Source organism: Panthera uncia, chromosome C2, assembly GCF_023721935.1.
Source record: "Panthera uncia isolate 11264 chromosome C2, Puncia_PCG_1.0, whole genome shotgun sequence".
In the NCBI taxonomy this organism is placed as follows: Eukaryota; Metazoa; Chordata; class Mammalia; order Carnivora; family Felidae; genus Panthera; species Panthera uncia.
In genome coordinates, this window is record NC_064810.1 from 31912738 (window position 1) to 31934293 (window position 21556).

At 36.7% G+C, this 21556-nt stretch overlaps 1 pseudogene; it reads left to right on the plus strand.

The window, feature by feature from the left end:
• Positions 1 to 21556, plus strand: part of LOC125921531 (uncharacterized) — a 67947-nt pseudogene that overhangs the window by 17503 nt on the left and 28888 nt on the right.

Consider the following 21556-nt stretch of genomic DNA (forward strand, 5'->3'; position numbering starts at 1 on the left):
TTCTGATAGAAGTGGAAGAGAATCCTGCCATACTTAATTTTTTGAATGTATACAGTTCATATTCCATACTTGTTTACATTTCTTTTAAAACAAGGAAAATATATGAAACCTGTTCCTATGCTTAACTGCTTCTTTAAACAATAACTACCTTTTATGTGGTATTTTTCATAGATCTTGTTTCCTTTTATCCCTGCCACAACCCTATGCATGGGTAGGACAACTATTATATAACTTCCAAATTTTTGTGAAATGGAAACACAAACCCAGTTGGCTCAACACTCAATGAGCACCCCAAGATCATACATCCACAAAGTGTCAAGCTGGGATTGATATCCAAGTCTTACCAATGTACTATATTAATTTCTTCTCATCTCCTCTATTTCTTCCAACAGAATGTTAGGATTTGCATTCAGTGACAATAACTAACTAGCCTGCAAGATATGTCTTCTGGAAACATATTTGAATATCTATCTCCATGAAGACAGAATTTCAAGTTTCACATGAATATACACCAATATATCCTTTAGAGAATCTAGAGACATGTAAAAGAAATTAAAGTACAGTGTAGATATATTCCATTTATGTAGAAGATAGAAAATGATGCACAAGAGAAAATAAAGTAGATAAGAAAAGCCAGATTATTCATAGTAAACATAAATCGGGTTTAGGAAAGTTTAAATTCATATAAAGGTACCTAACACCAAAATACAAATGCACAAACATAAACAAAATATGTTGGTTTTTGAGGGAATATGAGGCATAAGGGGTAATACTTAAACACTGAGGATTGAGAGAGTACATGAGAACCAAAAAATTCATATGCTGAACCATAATTCCTAGTGGCTGTATTGGGAAACGGTGCTTCTAAGGAAGCAGGGTTAAGTAGGGTTAAGATCATACAGGTCAGGCCCTGAACCAATAGGACTAATGCCATTTAGAAAAATACAGCAGAGTGCTCGCTCTCTCACTCTCTCTCTCTCTCTCTGCCTCCTGATTGTGCACAAAGAAGAGATCACATGTACACACAGCAAGAAGGCAATAATCTGCAAACCAGGAAGCAAGCTAACACCAGAAACCAAATTTTCAAGCACCTTACTCATGGACTTGGCAGTCTCCAGACAGTGAGGAAACAAATATCTGTTGTGTAAGCCACCCAGTCTGCGGTATTGTGTTATAGCAGTATAAATCGACTAAAACATAGGCTGAAGTTATGTTTAATACTAAGGTTTAGGGTTTTTCTTAACAGACATGGAAATCCTAACTGTTTCACCTTCATTGAAACAAAATGTTCAATATTTGTAACCAGCAAGAAGCAAAGCTAATGATGGCGGCTTCAACTTGCTTTACACTTCAAGTACTGTATTACATTGTTATGTTTTTTAACAATGAAATATGTATATATATATATATATATATTTTTTTTTTTGGTCCTATATGTAAGCTATGTGTCTTTTGACTGAGTCCCCTGTCTACCCTTTATTCTTTTATTGTGCCTTACTTCTGACCCAGAATACAGATAGCAAATGATCGATGGGTTATGATCTCTCTTACAACACTTGAGAGACAGTGTTATTAATTTTGAATAGCTTACAGAGAAGGGGAATAACACATCGCAAATGTGTTTCTATTGTCAAACCTTGGAAGCATAGCTAGTCAAGGGAGCAGTGTCATCCTGTAGTCTACAGAAATGCACAGAATGACTACAATCCTACAGAGAACAATAAATAAATGGTCAAATATTGAACCACTGAAATTCTGCCATTTCCCTAAAATTATGGCTTTGTATCTGATCTTTAGAATTTTATAATGGGGCCGCTTCCATCTTATCTGACAAAATCTTCTAAAGTGAATTTATCGTGTGCAATTTATTCCAGACCCTGACTGAATTAACTCACTTTGAGTCTTCCTTGGATGTGAACCCAAGAGGGAACATAGCCTTCTAAGGATCTTTTAGTTCAATAAAAGCTCCCAAATGGAAAATTCAGCATTCTAGGCCACTATCTGGATTTAAAACATCCCCTGAGGAACTTTGGATCTATAAACCAATCAACTGATTACTGTTATCCATTTATACTATTTTCTCTCATGCATCACTTCCATCTGGGGTTTTAATTGGCTTTTTATCTCATATTGACTATTTAATAGGACCATCATTCTTATTTTTTTATTTAGTAATGCCATACATTTATATTAAAAACAAAAACAAGTCTCAGTTAATTAACATAGAAAAGTGATGGGAATGGAAATCACTTTCTAAAAAGTGGAATTTTTCTCAAAAATATCAGTCATGGAGCCTCTTACAGGTGAAATTGGGAATGGAAAGAACTTTATAAGAAGTGGGACAAAAGAAGACGTATCAATCATGGAGCCACTTAGGGGTGAAGTTTGGAACTTGTTCCTTCAGGGTATAGAGGCTAATGTTTCAGCTGAATTTAATTTATCATCCTATTGGAGTGACAGTTCCAAATATGTTAGTCCCTTGTGGAATATGTAAATGAATGTCATGTTAAGAGTCTGAAAATAATTTCACAGACACCTGGATAAAAATATATTAAAATAGATAATGTTACAGCTCAGACATTCTTTCACATAGATGTGTTTAAACATAAAATGATGAATACACGTTTTAAAATGCAAGACTGTTTCTTTTCTTTGGAAATAGGATACCTATCCCCAAGCTACCTAGTGACACTGACCAATGAAAATAAGCAATTAATTTTTAAAAAGAAGAAAAACAGAGGGGCACATGGGTAGCTCAGTCGTTTAAAGCATCCGGCTCTTGATTTCAGCTCTCGTCATGATCCCACGGTTGTGGGACCCAGTCCCGCATCCTGCTCTGTGCTGACAGTGTGGAGCCTGCTTGGGATTCTCTCACTTTCTTCCCCCATACCCCTCTTGTGCTTTCTCTTTCTCTCTCTCAAAATAAATCAATAAACATTTTTTTAAAAAAAGAAGAAAAACATAATATTTATATGTCACTTCTTTGGGATGGACAGTCATTAAAATATAAACAATTTTGGTCTAATTTAACACTATTTTGAACCTTAAGATACATGCATATTTAAAATTTTTTTTTTCAACGTTTTTTATTTATTTTTGGGACAGAGAGAGACAGAGCGTGAACGGGGGAGGGGCAGAGAGAGAGGGAGACACAGAATCGGAAACAGGCTCGAGGCTCCAAGCCATCGGCCCAGAGCCTGACGCGGGGCTCGAACTCATGGACCGCGAGATCGTGACCTGGCTGAAGTCGGAGGCTTAACCGACTGCGCCACCCAGGCGCCCCAATACGTGCATATTTTAAAGAGCCATGCATAAAATAATTAGTTGTCACATAAGCTGTTATTTGATATACAAGTATTGACCATTTGTAAGATACTTTATGGTATCGCTGTTTAATTGTCTTATGCAGGAATGCAGCATCTCAAGTTCAAGATTTTTTTTATTTTTGCAATCTTGAAAATTTGATATTTTAAAAGTTATTTGAACTCAGCTCTTAGTTGGAATAATGGTTGGGCATGTATTTCATTTTTCCTGTTCATATTAATAGAAATTAATAATATCTTTTTTCATACTTTACTTGATAGTCAAAAGTGGTTTAAATTCAATCCTGGAGAAAATCTGTCATCCTCTTCAATAGCTTTCATTGGACGAACATTTGAAGGTCATATGCAACAAGGAGAATTAAAATATACCAATCAATTAGCTTTGGCGGTAAACTTTTGCCTTACAGTTCTTTGTTCTTATTAAAGAGATATGTATTTAAGGAGTATTTTCAATGTGATTTATGCATTTGTCCATTCTCTGATTCATTTACTCAACATTAATTTATTCGTTGTCAACTGTAGTTAAAACATAGTCTTAAACATCACAGGAAGAAAAGACTCGTGACTTCAGATCTATTAGGGAAACTCAGACAGTCAACAAATGCATGATAAAGTGGTATAAACTGGACATGAATCTCACGTTTAGGTATGTGAAAGATGCCTCTTAGTTGGAGGGGCAGGGGAAACTTCTATGGGTTGTTAAGGCTCATACAAGTAAGTTGGCGACTCAACGGTCTGATGAGAACAAGATAGTTTTGAGGAGGGGAGGAAAGGCAACAGGCTCATGCTAGAAGGACTGGGCCTACTGTGGATGGACTCCAAGCAGCACAGTGATCTGCGGCCCAATGGGGTGACGTGAAATTGCTACTTCTTAACGATGAGATTGTGACTGCTCATTAGCCAGAAGAGTGCACCTCCCTGCCAGTTCCAGGACAAGGGCAAAAGGCCCAATAACAGAAATATCGACACTTCAGTTCCAGGGCTCAGAGTTGAAAGAGTCACCAGCCAGTGGCCCTGAAGATAACGGCATGGTCTATCTCTTTCTGAGAAATTCTATGATTCTTAGGGGCCCCCAGGGCTGCAGTTCAGGTTGGGACCAGGACAGAAGTTCACAAGAGGAAACTTAGGCGAACTGGGAATACCACTGGAAGAGGAAAAGCTGATGTCTATAGATGGTTAAATAGAACAGCATTGGTCTTTAGTCCTCCCAGCACTGACAGCGTTCACATTTCGCAGACTAGGAAGCTACAGCTGGAACAAGCTAAGCGATTAATGTCACATAAGCAGGAAATGATACAACTAGACCTTCAACCCAAGCCTCCTATTTCCCAAATCCTGTTTCACTCCAAATACAGTAGCATGTTGCACACCAACTAATGTGAAATAAATCTGTTGGGATATTAGAAGTTTAGATCAGATGATCTATTTATATATTGGAATAGCTTGAAAGATCTACCAGGGCTTTGAGCAGACCATTAACAGGCACGTGTCTATTAAATCAGCATTTTCCACTGACATTGAGAGTGTCTGAAACATGAAGCCACAGTTGGCCGCTGAAAAATGTACGGATTTAATTAGAAGCCAAAAGCTGAACACTGATGAACATCTGAGATGCTTCTCTTCAGTTCTACTAGATAATAATAGTATTACAAATTTTACTTAGAAAACAGGGATTTCTACATTTACAAAAAGGACTACTGATAAATGTGAAAACATGATACTGTAGCTGGTTTGTATTTGAAACTTAAAATGCATATGAAAGAATTAAGAGCTTCCTCAGAAGTGCATAGAAAGTATACATTATAGACTGGATTTGGGCCTGAGTGCCATGAATTTTCACAGAAGTTAGAGTGCAAGTGACATCAAAAAAGGCTGGAGGGTTTGTCTTCTCTGAAAAATGTCTGTTCAGGTCATCTGCTCATTTTTTTTTTTTTCAACGTTTTTTATTTATTTTTGGGACAGAGAGAGACAGAGCATGAACGGGGGAGGGGCAGAGAGAGAGGGAGACACAGAATCCGAAGCAGGCTCCAGGCTCCGAGCCATCAGCCCAGAGCCCGACGCGGGGCTCGAACTCACGGACCGCGAGATCGTGACCTGGCTGAAGTCGGACGCTTAACCGACTGCGCCACCCAGGCGCCCCACATCTGCTCATTTTTAAAATGGATTGCTGATTTTGGTGTTGAGTTGTAGGAGTTCTTTATATATTTTGGATATTAACCTTTGATCAGATATATCATTTGCAAATTATCTCCTCCCATTCAGTAGGTGGCCTTTTTGCTTTGTTGATGGTTTCTTTTGCTGTGAAAAGCTTTTTATTTTGACATAGTCCTGTTAGCTTATTTTTGCTTTTGTTTCCCTTGCCTTAGGAGATTATCTAGAAAAATGTTGCTATGGCCAATATCAGAGGGATTACTGCCTATGCTCTCTTCTACGGTTTTTATGATTTTAGGTCTCACATTTAGAGTTTTTGAGTTTAAACTCCATTTTAAGTTTATTTTGTGTATAGTCTTGGATGGCCAACAGACACATAAAAAGATGTTTAACATCACTAATGAGATTATCAGGGAAACACAAATTAAAACCACAATGAGATATCACCACATACTTGTCACAATGGCTAAAATTTAAAAAGACAAAGAATAACAATTATTGGCAAAGATGATGAGAAAAAGGAACCCTCATACACTATTGCTGGGAATGTAAATTGGTACAACTACTGTGGAAAACAGTATGTGGTTCCTCAAATAATTAATAATAATATAAATACCATAGAATGCAGTAATTCCACTACTGGGTATTTACCCAAAGAAAATGAAACCACTAATTTGAAAAGGTACATGCATTCCTATGTTTATTGCAACATTATTTATAATAGCTAAGATATGGAAGCAGCCCAAGCGTCCATCAATACATGAATGGATAAGGAAGATGTAACACACACACACACACACACACACACACACACACACACACTGAAATATTATGCAGCCATAAAACAGGATGAGATTCGGCTATTTGTGACAATGTTGATGGACCTAGAGAGTGCTATGCTAAGTGAAATAAGCCAAATTGAGAAAGATAAATACCATAGGATCTTACTCATACGTGGTGTCTAAAAACACAAATGAGTAAACAAAAAGCAGAATCAGATTTAAAAAATACAAAGAACAAACTGATAGTGGTCAGAGGAGAGGGGTTTGGGGATGGGCCAAATGAGTGAAGGGGAGCAGGAGATACTGGCTTCCAGTTATGAAATGAAAAATTCAGGGGACAGCATAAAGAATATAGTCAATGATATTGTAACACCTTATATACTGACAGTTGGTAGTTACACTCCTAATGAACCTAGCACCATGTATAAACTTGTGGAATCACCAGGTTGTACACCTGAAACTAATGTAACATTGTGTCAACTATACTCAAATTAAAATGAAATGGTCTGGAGGGTTAGTCTTGCTTTGGGAATCAGTATCCACATTATACATTATTTCCAATGCATTTAGCTTTATTATTTTAACTAGCTAAAGGTTGCTATTTTAATACATTTTAAAATATATTTTAATATCTTCCAAATATTTTCAAAACCTCTTACTCTTATCTAAGACTGAACTTAATTCATTTTTGAGTTTCCCAATCAACTGGGACTCATGTAGAAACTACACAGTCCTTCTTCTTTCCCAAACTTCTGCATTGTATATAACACTGCTTACATCTAGTTACTAGTGAAGGGTCCACCAGAAGCCGACATTATGACTTAGGTCTCTAGAATGATCGTCTTCAGAAGCATTTGTCAGAAGCTCTTTTTCAAATATGTTTACTGATGCCTCAAGTTCTAAATTTTTTTTTTTAATTTTTTTTTTCAACGTTTTTTTTTATTTATTTTTGGGACAGAGAGAGACAGAGCATGAACGGGGGAGGGGCAGAGAGAGAGGGAGACACAGAATCGGAAACAGGCTCCAGGCTCCGAGCCATCAGCCCAGAGCCTGACGCGGGGCTCGAACTCACGGACCGCGAGATCGTGACCTGGCTGAAGTCGGACGCTTAACCGACTGCGCCACCCAGGCGCCCCTCAAGTTCTAAAATTTAAATCCACTCATTTACTCCATGTTAAAAAGGCAATATGTAAGGAGTAGTATTCTAAGCTTAAAAGTAGGAAAAACGAGTTTAATAGTTATTATTCAAACTTGTGTTTAATTGAGGAGAGGCCTGGTTAGAAAAGAATGGACGAAGAGATTATTTCAAGGGAAATCAAAAACAGAAGGCCAAGATTTAGGGTAACCGCTTCCACTTTAATTCATCAAATGGCAGAAACATATACCATCAACAACTGCACTGTTTGGGGAAAATTAAAAATATATGACTAGATCATTAAGCAAAATATATAGCAGAGCTCTAAGATGATAAGATGATTAAGAAGTCAACGTGTTGAGAAAAGCAAGTTTTTCAATAGACCGAACAAACCTGATGGCTGCTTATTGTATTTGCGGTCTTTTAAAAAAATATATTCTTTTCATCTTTATGTGGTGACAGCCATAATTTAATAAAAAGAGGAAAAAATACACAAGTCTTTCAAATAAATGTCAAGCCATATTTAAAGATGTTATTTAATCGGTTGCCAGGGTATTAAAAAGTTCATTTTCTTGCCACCTAAAGTGTTCTGGCAGAAATTAAAAATTTAACAGCTTTTCTCCAATAATTTCTTGACATAATATAACATTGTACAAATAATCAAATCCTGCCAAATATCTTTAAGGAAACAGCAAGGGTATTTAGATAATGTTTCTATTTACACAATTATTCTAATACAAAATGATTTTTAGTAGTAGTCAGGGACTTAATTGAGCAATGAGCAGAAAAACCATTGCAGAACCACTTTCCAGTAGGAGAACTGTACTTCTTTTATTCTGAAATATTACTCCCTACTTTATTTCTAATTAATTTATTAGATGTAGTTTCTGCCCCACATGCATGTTTATACTCTTCATTATCTCGGTGTCATATATTATTTTGTCCATAGTGTCACTTAGTAATTCATCACAGTTTGCACTAATGAGGAAAGGTGGTCATTAAGAGCAGCTAAGTGCTGTTCCCTTGATATACACAGCGGCCTCGCTCATCAGAGCCCAACTGCTCTGCTTCTGTGTGTTCCAGCCACCCTCCTCTGTTATCTTAATTTCAGATTGAGTGATGTGTTCCTGAGCACATCAACCATAAACCTGAACATGTCAAATGTTTAAAATTTGATAATCCAAACAATATAGACCAAGGACTGGACTATTTTAACAAAGCAGATTAGCAGGGTTTCCGTAACAAGGTAAAATCCTGACTAATTGGAGGGACGGTTCTGACGCTGACTCACATGAATTCTTCCTCAGTGCACCTCCAACCCCACCTCCACCACCGCCCCGCATTACCTCCTCCATGCACTTACACTTTTGATTGCAGAGAAAGTAAATATTTAATGTGCTTTTAAGTTATATATTTGTTTAAGGCAGATATGGAATCAACTTCCTCCCCACCTGTTCCTCCCTCCCCCCTCTCTCCCTCCTCCCCCCTCACAGGCGTGCGAGGGCGCGCACGCGCACACACACACACCACTCTAGGTCTTAAGTAGGGTTGCCTTATAAGCATCCAGAAGTAAGTAGTCTGGGAAATCTCTTTTCCCATGCCCTCCACCTTGTCCGAAGTCTTGTTGTCCTGTGTCTAACGTTGTAGCGCCCCCACCAGGCATGCCTTCCTAGCTGCGCTTTAGAATCAGCACTGTTACCTCCCACCCGGTTAAAACTTCCTGTTTCTGTCCCTGGATTTCTCAGGATTTTGCTTTGCGTTCACCCTACATGTAAGTTCATGCACTGGGGTGGAGAATCTATGATTGATCCTGAGAATATATAAAAAATTCTTCTCGTATTCTCTTTTTCACAAAATGCTCCAAAATTTGTTCTAAAACACTGATTAATAAGGCATTTCATGCAGCTATTTTAATCTCTTTCTCTGTGGAATTCTGTTACTTATTGCAATTAATCAGAGGCTGCCTTGGGAGATCTTTTTTTTTATGTTCCTATTTTTTTAATTGCATGCATTAAGCGTTATAATTCCACGTCTTTGCACTTCATATGCTCAGAAGAAAAGTAAACTTCTTGCAGGAACAACTATTTGCAATACTGTTGCATCCTTGATTCAGTGTAGCGTGATACTTTGGTGCCCAGCAGAATGCAAAGAGCACTGGAGCAGGGGAAGGCCTGAAGTCTAGCTCCAGTTATGTCTCTTTCTGTGCAAACTTGAACAAGCAACTTGAACACCTTAAATCTGAGCTGGCCTTTTGACTCTTATTTTAACTAAAACAATGTGACAGTGTGCCCTTGCCATGTCAAGGCTCTGAGAAGCCTTGAGCACTTCTGCTGATTCTCTCTTGGAATTATGCCCCTGCTATAATAATAAGACTAAGATCCCCTGCCTGAGGATGAGAGGCCATGTGGAACTAAGACAAATATCCAGCGGAGGGCTTCCTAGACTAGCCAGTTTTCAGCCAACTCTCCAGTTGACTGAAGATGCATGAACAAACTCAGCTGAGTTCTGGTGAGTGTGGCTGCTGAGTGTGGTCTCCATCAGCAGAGACACCCAGATGACTCTAGACTTTTGTGAAATAATAAAAATGGGTTGTTATAAACCATAAACTTTAGTATGATTTGTGATGCAACAATAGTTAACTGATACAAAAGTAATTTGTTTTTGTTTTTGTTTTTTTCAGTAGGATAATTCTTGGCTGTGTGAGACACTGTCACTGTTTCTCCCTCCTGGCTAACTGTGCCAGTTTATCCTGCATGTATTCAACTGCCACTTCTATGTTTATGTCACTTTTAGTATAATCTTCCACCCTAATGTCTTACCTAATCTCTAGCCTCATATAATGGAAGTGCACTCAGATCATGACCAAGGTCCAACAGGACTTAAGGCAAAACTGTATACTATGAAAACCATACTTGAAGCTTTATTATTTTGCCTATAAATGAAAGAATTCATGGCCTTATATATGAAACTCTATACGTTAACATGCATGTATAAATATATATTTATAGTGATATGCACATTATGAGGAATACATGTACCAAATGTAGTTTTGTATATCTCTTCAAATTTAATACGTTCAAATGGAACTCATTATTTCTCCATAAAACCCAGCTCTATCCCCACAGCCGTATTTTCTCATGTTTCACAATCACTTTCTAATGTTCAGTTCATCTCTTCTATTTACTTAGATATCTTTAATCTCCATTTTACTATCACCAGTTTAGTCTAACTCTTATCACTTCACACCTATATTATTGCATCTTTCATCAGGCAGGAAGATGAAAGAACAGGATCATCGAATCCGATCTCACATTAAGTTGGAGAAAGAGGTAGCACTTTGAATGGCACAATCAGGAAGCTACACCCCATTCTTTTCTCCTAAACAACAAAGAGTTGGAATAGTGATTGAAACTAGGAAAAAAAAAAAACTTGATCAAGAACGTATTTGAAAAGCAGTGCACTTAGTGACAATGTACCTACTGTACAATATAGAATTAATGACTTTTGGCAAGAAAAAAATCAATACAGGTAGGAATACTGATAGAGGTATACTTAAAGAAAAGTCGACAGACTCATTTGGCTAAGATAGATTTGTGTGGCAAGGCATTTGGAACATAAATTTTGAAAGATATGATATGACCGGATTTTCAAAGGTTTTGATTTTCAAAGGCATAAGATGTTGGACACAGTTACAATAGATGCTGTTAATTAAACAATTTTCTGGTAAAATAATTTGACGATATTGAATATAGCCCCAGGATATAAGGAAAGACTTAATGTAAGGAAAGACTTAATGTTTCCTAGGCCAGATGTTATTAAAATTTAAGCTGAAGTTATGATTCTTAGTAAGGCCGATACTTTCCTAACATTTTCTCTTACACATGTGGTCATTGAACCAAGTTTCACTGCAGTCTCAATTTATACCCTTAAGTTTTTTGACTAATAACTGGTCTCTCATGATATATGGTGTCTGTTTCTCTAAAACAACGACATCTAATTTCTGTGAATTTTTTTTATCTTATTATATTCCTTCCATTCTAATTCCTTTTAATCAATTCTTAGTTGTCAAGGTGCATAAGCGATGAGATATGTATTTAGATGCTGGCATTTTCCAGCAGGCCTTCGTATTTCAGCTATTTTCCCCTTGTTCAGAATCTACCTCCTAAGAAATGGAAAGAGGAAACAGCTCTAGGGAGGACTCATGTAATCGTAGATACCAAGGACAGCTGAAAGAGTTGATGCTAATATATGATGGAAGACAGAGTTCACATTAAAAAATAGGAGTCCTCAATGGGCTGCTAGGGAAAAAAGGAATTACCTATTAGCAATTCAAAAAGAGCTTCCTATTATACAAATCTTTATATGTAGGTTAATTGCCTGCCAAGATTTCCTTTTAAATCAAAGTTAAAGTATGCAAGATCGATGCCATACAATGAAATGTCATTATTTTTGACTACCTCGAAAGCTGCATAGAGCTTTTGTACTGATTTTATTCCACTTGGGAGCTGTAAGTATTCTTTCTTTCCATTTATTTATTTATTTATTTATTTATTTATTTACTTACTTACCTAGTTACACACACACAAACACACACACAACTTTTAACTGTGAAAAGTTGATAATAGGATGAGAAAAAAAATTTCTATAACACTGTCCATGTTTGAAAATGTGAGAATAAGTAATTTTATCTACATTTTTTCTAATTGAAATGTAATAATTGGCATTGAACAGTTAGAAACTAAGTAAAAAATGGACCTAGTGGCTCGGGCTCATGGGATTCTTAAAGATGGTGTATTATAAACACATCCATGACAGCTAGTCTCATCTCTCTGTTCCTTTCAGTTCTGCTTTTCTTTGAGAACTGGAATTAAGCCAGATTTTCCACCTTTCTTTTACTTGGCCCAATTGTCGCCAGAAAGAAACATTTTTTAGTCTGTTAAGCTATATAGCAAACCTGGATAAGAAAAGTAGGCATGGCAGTTTCCACGTCCCTTTCAAAACCCATGTACTCACATAGCTCATGTCTCATTTAGCTTCTACACGAGTAATTTCCTCTTCCTTCAGGTGTTAAGTTTCATTAAATGAATTGCTGGTATAGAAGATGGGGCAGGTCAGTTAACTGCCCCTTTAACTGTGAGTAGCTTCGTTTTTTTTTGTTTGTTTTGTTTTGTTTTGTGTGTGTGTGTGTGTGTGTGTGTGTGTGTGTGTGTGTGTGTGATTTACAATGTAAATGTGATTTTTTTTTTAAAAGATTAGACAATACACCAAAGTAACAGTTTGTGCCATATGCCTTATATATTTATTTAGTTGTTTATTTGGGGGATTGCTGGTTTAATTTAGAGATAATTTCAATCTTTTTCATAGCAGATGGACTGGATATATCACATATGCAGTGCATCAAAACATCTTATTCACTTATAAACAAGCTATTGAGAGCAGTCAACTGATGCCAAAAAGAAAATGCTGGTGGGTTAACTGACAATTTAATAATATTCCAGAGCTGTAGAAAATAGCTAATACTTTCATTACTTTGTTTTTTGAAGTTAAGACTCTTTCTACTATTTCTATACCTGATACTGAGTTTGAATGTGTTATTCTTCAAATAGTTTTATCACACTGTATCCTCTAAGTTTAACATTCTATTTTTGAATTCTACATATGCATAGAAAGCACAATGATCAAAATTATTTTCTTAGATTTATGTCTTAAAATGCATAGAAAAAATAAATATAAGACATATATCCAACTGAACATGCGTAGAGATGAAAACACTATATAAATAGCCATTCATCTGTTAGATGTTTATATCAGGGAGTAAAGGCCAGTTACATAATAATTGGAAAAAACTAAGAAGTTATGATAAAGAGAGCATATAAATCAGAGAAAATTCAATTAGGCCCAGAACAGATTTTTAAATTATTATATTACGAGCTATATGAGAGTTTATTGCTAAACAATAAAACTGAGTTTAATTTTGAATACTTCCTTCTCAGGCTTACTTGCCTAATCCCTTTTAGCAAGTCAAGTATGACATTACGTCCTAAATGTTGCTTTAAGATCTATTTATGTTTAGGTTATGAAAATTATATATACACACACATTGTTTTCAAGTATTTATGGACATATTCATGATTACATAGAAGTATACACTATGAATCTGTTAAGAAAAATATGGTCTCAGGGGCGCCTGGGTGGCTCAGGTGGGTTAAGCATTCGATTCTTGAATTCCACTTATGTCATGATCTTATGCTTCCTGAGATTGAGCCCTGTGTAGGGGCTCTGCATTGACAGTGTGGAGCCTGCTTGAGATTCTCTCTCTCCCCATCTCTCTGTCCCCGCCCCCTGCTCATGCTGGCTCTCTCTCTTTCAAAATAAATAAATAGACTTAAAAGATAATTTAAAAAAATAAGATGGTCTCATAATACCTATTTAAGAAGCAAAGGCATGAGGTGCAGTCAGTCATTCCTTGGAAAACTTTGTCCGATAGAGGAAAGTTCAGTAACTTCTCTTGCTTTCTTCCTGTATCAAATTTCATTGGCAGACTAGTTTCAATTTGATGATACTGAGACAATTACAATAATGTTGCCCTAAAATTAAGGTCAGCTACTCTGACATGAAGAGTGCCCAAGAATGCTTGTTTGTCTATAGCCATATGTTCAGAAAGATCCATCCCAAATATGGGTGAGAATAATTTTCATTCATAAGAACTTTGTTTGTATTTCTTAAATTTTGACACTTAAAGCTAAGTTTGAATTAAAAAAAAAAAACAGAGAAGAAACCCAATATGTATTTATCAAATATTAGATGGTTTTAGTTACCTTTAAGTTTTCTGTATGTATGTAAATCCTAAATCCTATAGCTTCTTTTGTGCAAGTGTCACAAATATTTGGAAATTCCTTTTTTTAGGGCTGCAAATTCAAGAAGTTTATGACCATGGCACCGGAGCTGAAGAGCATAGGGACTGGTATGTTGGTCAAGATAAAGTCCTGCTGAACAGGATTTTTTTTTTTTTTATAAGTCAGTATCATCATTGTAATGTTGCATGGCTGCAGAGAATATCTCTGTGCCTCCGTGGGTTATCTTTCCACAAGACCAGCTAATCCTAAAGGCGACATAAAGTTTGCTGGATAAAAATGTGAAACCTGAAACTCTCATGCAATAATCAGTCGTGAATTTGAAACTACTTATGAAACCTCCCTGGGCTAGAGCTGGACTGTGAAAAGAAACACTCTCACTGGGTCCTTGTGAATGAGTTGCTAGCTGGTAAAATATAGAAAAAAGTAAAAATGACTTAACTGACAGATGCAAGAACAAATGGACAAATAAGCAAACAAAAACAGATATGCAAATTTTCTAGTGAAGAAATAGAATACTTCAAGGAGATAGCTTCCAGAAATATAGATCTTCAAGTGATAAAAGCTATAATGAGTCAGCTTGCATGTTGCAGATTTAGAAACAATTAAAATGCTCTTTACAAATTAAACATTTTAATGATTCCTTTTTGTAAAATAATTGAACAGGGCAGGATATTGAATCCAATGTGCCAATGTGAATTTCTTGTTTCTGACCATTTCAGGAAAATAGTTGAAGATTCCCCATATCAAATGCCTGGGTGCTATGGGATCACAGTATTTTTTTACCCACTATTATTACCTGAGATTGTTTTTCACATGAGCTATTTGAGGATGTTTTAATTAGAAACAAACACAGCACATCGGAATGTGTGATTTACTTAAAAATATATGGGAAAAGAGCCTGCTGTGAACAGCAGTTTATACAGAATTCCAGAGATTCTGTTCACCTACTGATTCATTTACCCAAATACATACATACATATACATATATATGTATATATATTTTATATTATATATATTACTATATATAATATATGTATTATATTTGTATATTTTATATATTTACAAATAATGTATTTATATACAATAATATATATTTATATATTATATATTTATGTATAATATATAATATATCATATATAATATATTTTTATATATCTTATATATGTGTCTATATATATTATTTTCATATAAACTTACCATGTAATGGAGAATTAAAAAGAGAGCAGGGAAGAAAAAATAAATATTACTGCTATGCTGGTAGTATTGAGGTTGGTCCATTTATGAACGGAAGAAGACATAACAGATACGAGAGCAAAAATCCCACTCGTTGGAAATTATGGAAGACTTACTATCGACCGATAGGGTAAGGTCAAGAGTGAGCTCCCAATGAGATCTATGTTCTTTGTCAATTACTGTGCTGGATGTGAGGCAGCAAACCATGGTTCAGAGATGCTCTTCGCAGTCCTGTTACAGCTGACAGGGTGGGCAAGTGGAGGCCTAGCGTGGACAAAGCAACGATGCGCAGAGGCTGCCTGGGTCAGGGGATGGGGAGCTCCGCTTCCAAATAAACTGCCTGTGCTAAGGTGAATAGATTAGAGTCATGTCACAGAGAATTTTGAAGCCGGATAAAGGACTTTGGGCTTCATTATCCAGTGTGATGGAATACATACATCTTACACAGTATGAAAGGTTATGTCTTGGGGTGTAAAAAGATAATACTGGAACTAAATTTTTTTTTTTGGTATCAGTAGACCAGAAAATAACAATGGAAACAGTAGTAGCTGTAACTTATTAATACGAGATTGAGTTCTTCATCAATGACATTTTAATTTTTTAATGTTTATTTATTTATTTTGAAAGAGAGAGGGAGAAAGCACAAGTGAGGGAGGGGCAGAGAGAGGAAAGAGAGAATCCCAGGCAGGCTCTGCAGGGTCATCACAGAGCCTGATGCGGGGCTCAAACTCACAAACGGGGGGATCATGATCTGAACTTGATCCGATCATCATATCTTGATGAACTGTGCCACCTAGGTGCCCCCATCAGTATTATTGAGTAAAAACAATTGCTATACAAAAATCAAAAGAAGATTGTGTTCAAAGTGCTATTTAAAATACAACTTTACCTGCATGTATATATGTGTGTATATGTATATTGCCTTCAAATAATATATGTCCTTCAAATATTTATTATAGTAAAATGCCATCGTGGTTAGCAAGATATTTTTGAAATGACTTATTTCATATTGATCTCATTTAAAAAATAATATTTATTTATTTTTTTGAGAGAGAGGCAGCGCACAAGCGGGGGAGGACAGAGAGAGAGACAAAGAATCCAAAGCAGGCTCCAGGCTCCAAGCAGTCAGCACACAGACCCATGCGGGGCTTGAACTCACAAACCACAAGATCATGACCTGAGCCGAAGTTGGACACCTAACTGACTGAGCCACCCAGGCTACCCTCATTAAAAAATAATAATAATGTTTATTTCTTTTTGAGGGAGGGAGGGAGGGAGGGAGAGAGAGAGAGAGAGAGAGAGAGAGAGAGAGAAAATGAGCATGCTGGGGTTTAAGCGGGGGATGGGCAGAGAAAGCAGGAGACACAGAATCGGAAGCAGGCTCCAGGCTCTGAGCTGAGAGCAGAGAGCCTGATGTGGGTTCAAACTCACCATCTGTGTGATCATAACCTGATGGTGGACTTACTATCGACCTGAGCTGAAGTTGGATGATTAACCGACTGAGCCACCCAGGTGCCCCTGATGTCATTTTTTTATCTCATTCGTTTTTTATTCTCTATTGTCTATTTTTGTATATTTTACTATGCCCACCAGCACAATGATGCATATAGGTATTTTATAAATGAAAAACAGAAGTGCAATGAGAAGTTGGAAAGCCATTAAAACTTTTAGAGTAAAAGGACCAAATATTCAAACCTTTGCTTTAGCCACATTATTCTGGTTGCCTTGTATAGGATAAATTAGGAGTAGGATAATGGCTTTGGAAGATGATATCAAAGCAGAGTCGATGTGACCTTACAGTTCTTTGCAAGTTGATGCTGTTTTGCCTAATATTTGTCTACCCAGTGATTCCCATAGTGCCATATACCTATGCTATGTGGTATGTATAGGCATATAGGCATGGCTGATACATCCTTGTTAAATTGAATGAAACATTCACAACTAATTTCTTGGTTAATCTTTTAAAAAACCACTGTTAACAGCATCTTTTGACTGATCCTTCATACTGAAATTAATACCTTCCATATCTTTTCCAGAACATTTGGCATTTCTGCTACGGTCCATGTACTGTTCTGCCTTATGCTATAACTATCCATGCAACACACGAATAAGTTTTAGATACACTTAGAATGTAAAGTCTTTAAGAGGGGAATACACAGTATTTATCTAACTACTTAAATGAGACTTTATGTGTTTGTATGATTAAACAGGGATAGAGATATCTATAGAGATAGATCCGGGGACTCTCTCCAGTCCATCGGTAGCTCTCTCTCCCTCCCAATCCCCTAATCAGCTTCTCCAGGGGAATGAGTGAGAGGGGCAAGTGGAGAGGAAAATGTGTCTGCCAGAATATCTTCACTCACGAGACAACTCTGTGAAAGAAAATAGAGTATCTCCTAAGATTGTGTGTTTGAAAGAATCTAAAAAATGGACCATTAATAAATTAGAATATAGGCTACTTCTGGAAAAATCACTCTGGTCAGGTGAATAAATGGCTCTGTAGTAAACTCCAAAAGGGAGGTACTATTTAAGCCCACTTTAGACTGAGCTAAACGAGATCCACATGCACAGATAAAACGGGGGGAAAGGAACCTAAGTCCAACCTTGGAATTTGTTATCTGTTTCATGTTATGTGTATATGTGGAGAGAAACTCTATCATCTGGAGAGCTGATATTCCCCTAAATTTGGACTAATCCTAATATACTAATTACAGTTGAAGTTATCTGATATAGAGGAACAATAAATAGCAAAAACTATATTCATAATGGCAAATATTCTGTACCACAGTTAGAATAAAAGATTAGAGTATCGATACTTTTTTAAAGACACATTTGGGGGTGCCTGGGTGGCTCAGTTGGTTAAGTCTCCAACTTCGGCTCATGTCATGATCTTACAGTTCATGGGTTTGAGCCCCGCGTCAGGCTCTGTGCTAACAGATCAGAGCCTGGAGCCTGCTTTGAATTCTGTGTCTCCTGTTCCCTCTCCCCCTCTTCTGCTCATGCTCTGTCTCCTCCCTCTGATTAATAAACATAAATAAATAAATAAATAAATAAATAAATAAATAAAAATTTAAAAAGACACTTTTGTTGATGTCGGCATAATTTAAAGAGAAAAAGAACAAGAAACTTCTAAAAGTACAACAATGAAAGAATTGGCAGGTTTTCATTAAATGATTAAATAAAAATTAATAGTTATATGTTTGCCATGGTTTCTAATGCATTAAAATTTGAATGGGAGCAAGTTTTATTAGAGCATAACTTTTGACATGTGTATTATATAAATGTTTTCAATATTCAAAAACAATATTCAATAAAAAGGAATGAAAAGCTAACCTTGAACTGAAATATCAACTCTGTATCAAGCAAGTAATATAATCCCAGAGAAAAAAGAATTTATGCGACTCTGATTATAGGGTCCTGACTGGACTTCAGCAGCATAGATTCTAAGGACAAAAAGAACTACAAAGAAATCTGAAATGCACTTAGTATGTTTTTTGTTAGTAGTAGATATTTTGTATGTATGTTGCAGTGTAGAACTAATAAATGCATATACTGATACGGTTCGGGGCCAGCATTCCCACTATGGAAAATGGAGCTGCAATATGGAACTGAGGTTAGGGAATATAGAAAATAAGTAAGACAACATAGAAATGCATAATTTGATTTCCAATAGTGATCGCATCTAATGTAAAAACAAAACAGAGTCATATGATAATAGGTGAGGCAATATTACCACCAGGAATGGTCATCTTGAAAAACAGTAGTGCACGATACTAGTGGAAGCTGGGTTTAGAGCAATAGGTGTGGTCCAGGTTAGAAAGAATCCTGAGGCCAAATGAGGCATTTGAATTTCTGTCTGAATGAAACAAGTGTTCCATTGGACAGCTTTAAGTAGTGGAGTGATGTGATTCTATTTAGGTTTTATAAAATTGATTTGTTTTTGTGTGAGAAATGGATTGTAAGGGTAGAACCATGGATCAGAATGATAATAGTGGAGATAGAAAGAGGTCCATTAATTTAGGATATATTTTGGAAATAGAGTCAAATGATTGGATGAGAGAGAAGAAGAGGTATAAATGATAAATTCCATACTTTTATTATAAGCTTCTGGGTGAATGGAAGTGCTGAACACTGGCATGGCAGAGATAGAGGAAGGGCCAGGTCGCAATGGAGAGGCAGAAGAATTAAACATTTTATTGTGGCCACATAGTGTTTGTAATGCCTACTTTATATTCAATTGGAAATATCTCAAAAATAGTTGGATATAGGATTATGGAGAGTTTAAATAGAAAAAGGAAGGCAGGAAGGCAGGAAGGCAGGAAGGAAGTCCAGAGTTAGAGATACAAAACTGGGAATTACATACACACACACACACACACACACACACACACACACACACACACAGTGATATTTATAAGCAGGCAACTATAAGAGATCTTTTAGAGAAAGGTTGTAAACAAGAGGAAATAAGCTCCAAGCCCATGGTTACTCCAACATTTAGATCCAGGAAGAGAAGGAACATAAAAAGGAGACTGAGTGAGAGTAGTGGACAAGGTAAGACAACCAGGTGTGTATGGTGTAGTGGAAGCCATGTTTCTTTTTTTTAAATGTTTATTTATTTTTGAGAGAGAGACACAGTGCAAGAGGAGAGAGGCACAGAGAGGGAGACACAGAATATGAAGCAGGCTCCAGGCTCTGAGCTGTCAGCACAGAGCCCAATGCAGGGCTTGAACCCATGAGACGTGAGATCATGACCTCAGCTGAACTCGGATGCTTAACTGTCTGAGCCACCCAAATGCCCTCATGTTTCTTTTTTTTTTTAAGTTTATTTTTGCTTATTTTGAGAAAGATACAGAGATCAAGCCGGTGAGAGGCAGAGAGAGAAAGAGACAGAATCCCAAGCAGGCTCCATGCTGTCAGTGCAGAGCCTGATGCAGGGCTCGAACTCATGAACCATGAGGTCATGACCTGAGCTGAAGTCAAGAGTTGGACACATAACCGACTGAGCCACCCAGGTGCCCTGAGATGCAAATGTTTTAAAAAGAAATGGACAATTGTCAAATGATGCTAAAATGTCATGGTAAGATGAGAGGTAAGTATCGTATTTGACAATATGTAGACAGCTGATGTTCTGAGTAGAATTGGTTTCAATGCCCTGCTTAGTGTGGGTGCCTATCAAATATGATGAGGAGAGACTGTAGTGAGGATGGGACAGGGGAAGCATAAATAGCTCTTAAGAAGTTTTGCTGAAAAGGGGACCATGAAAGAGACATTATTCTAAGGAGAGACATTTTCCCCTCCCTTTTAAAGAAAGGATCCTAGAGCATGGCATGAATGATCCTTTTGAAAGAGAGATATTAATGATCTTGAAAAGAAAAATGACTGAAGAAAACATATTCCCATTCAGGTGAGAGATGATCAATTCAGAGCAAAAGTAACTTTTAATGCAAATAGTTGTATGGTACAAATAGTTGTTTTCTGTTGCACCAGGAAAGAAGGAAGATAGAAAGCATGGATAAAATACAAATACAGCTGAGATCTAGATGAATACACTTTGGCCGATTTGGCAAAGACAAGATGAAAATGATTACTACTGATTACTTTCCAGAGTAAAGTAGGAGAGTGTATATATCATCACATACATGCCTCAGGCTGGGGCAATGATGAAGGGAGGTTTTGGAAGCCTGAGGAGATAGGGAATGTGGGAAATGTGACCAGGACAAAATGCAGTAGGACTGGCAGTCAATTTCAGTATATATTTGCCCTCTTCACAAAGCAATACTTTTAGTTTTGGTACTTGCAGGGAATGGATGATAGTATCATATCTGGGCAGCTGTGTTCTGAAGACCTGAAATAGGACACATTCAAAGATGGAAAAGGAGGAAGACATTTTTAAGGATACCTCAAAGCACCATTTTAATGAGATAGCATAGTTCTCATTAAATTATTAAAAATAACAGCAACAGACCATAGCAAAGGTCTTACATTTATCCCCAATCAAATTATAAAGTGAGGAGTAACATGTTTTTTGACCATATACTAATGTTTTCAGTCAGCAACTTTCCAGAATGTCCC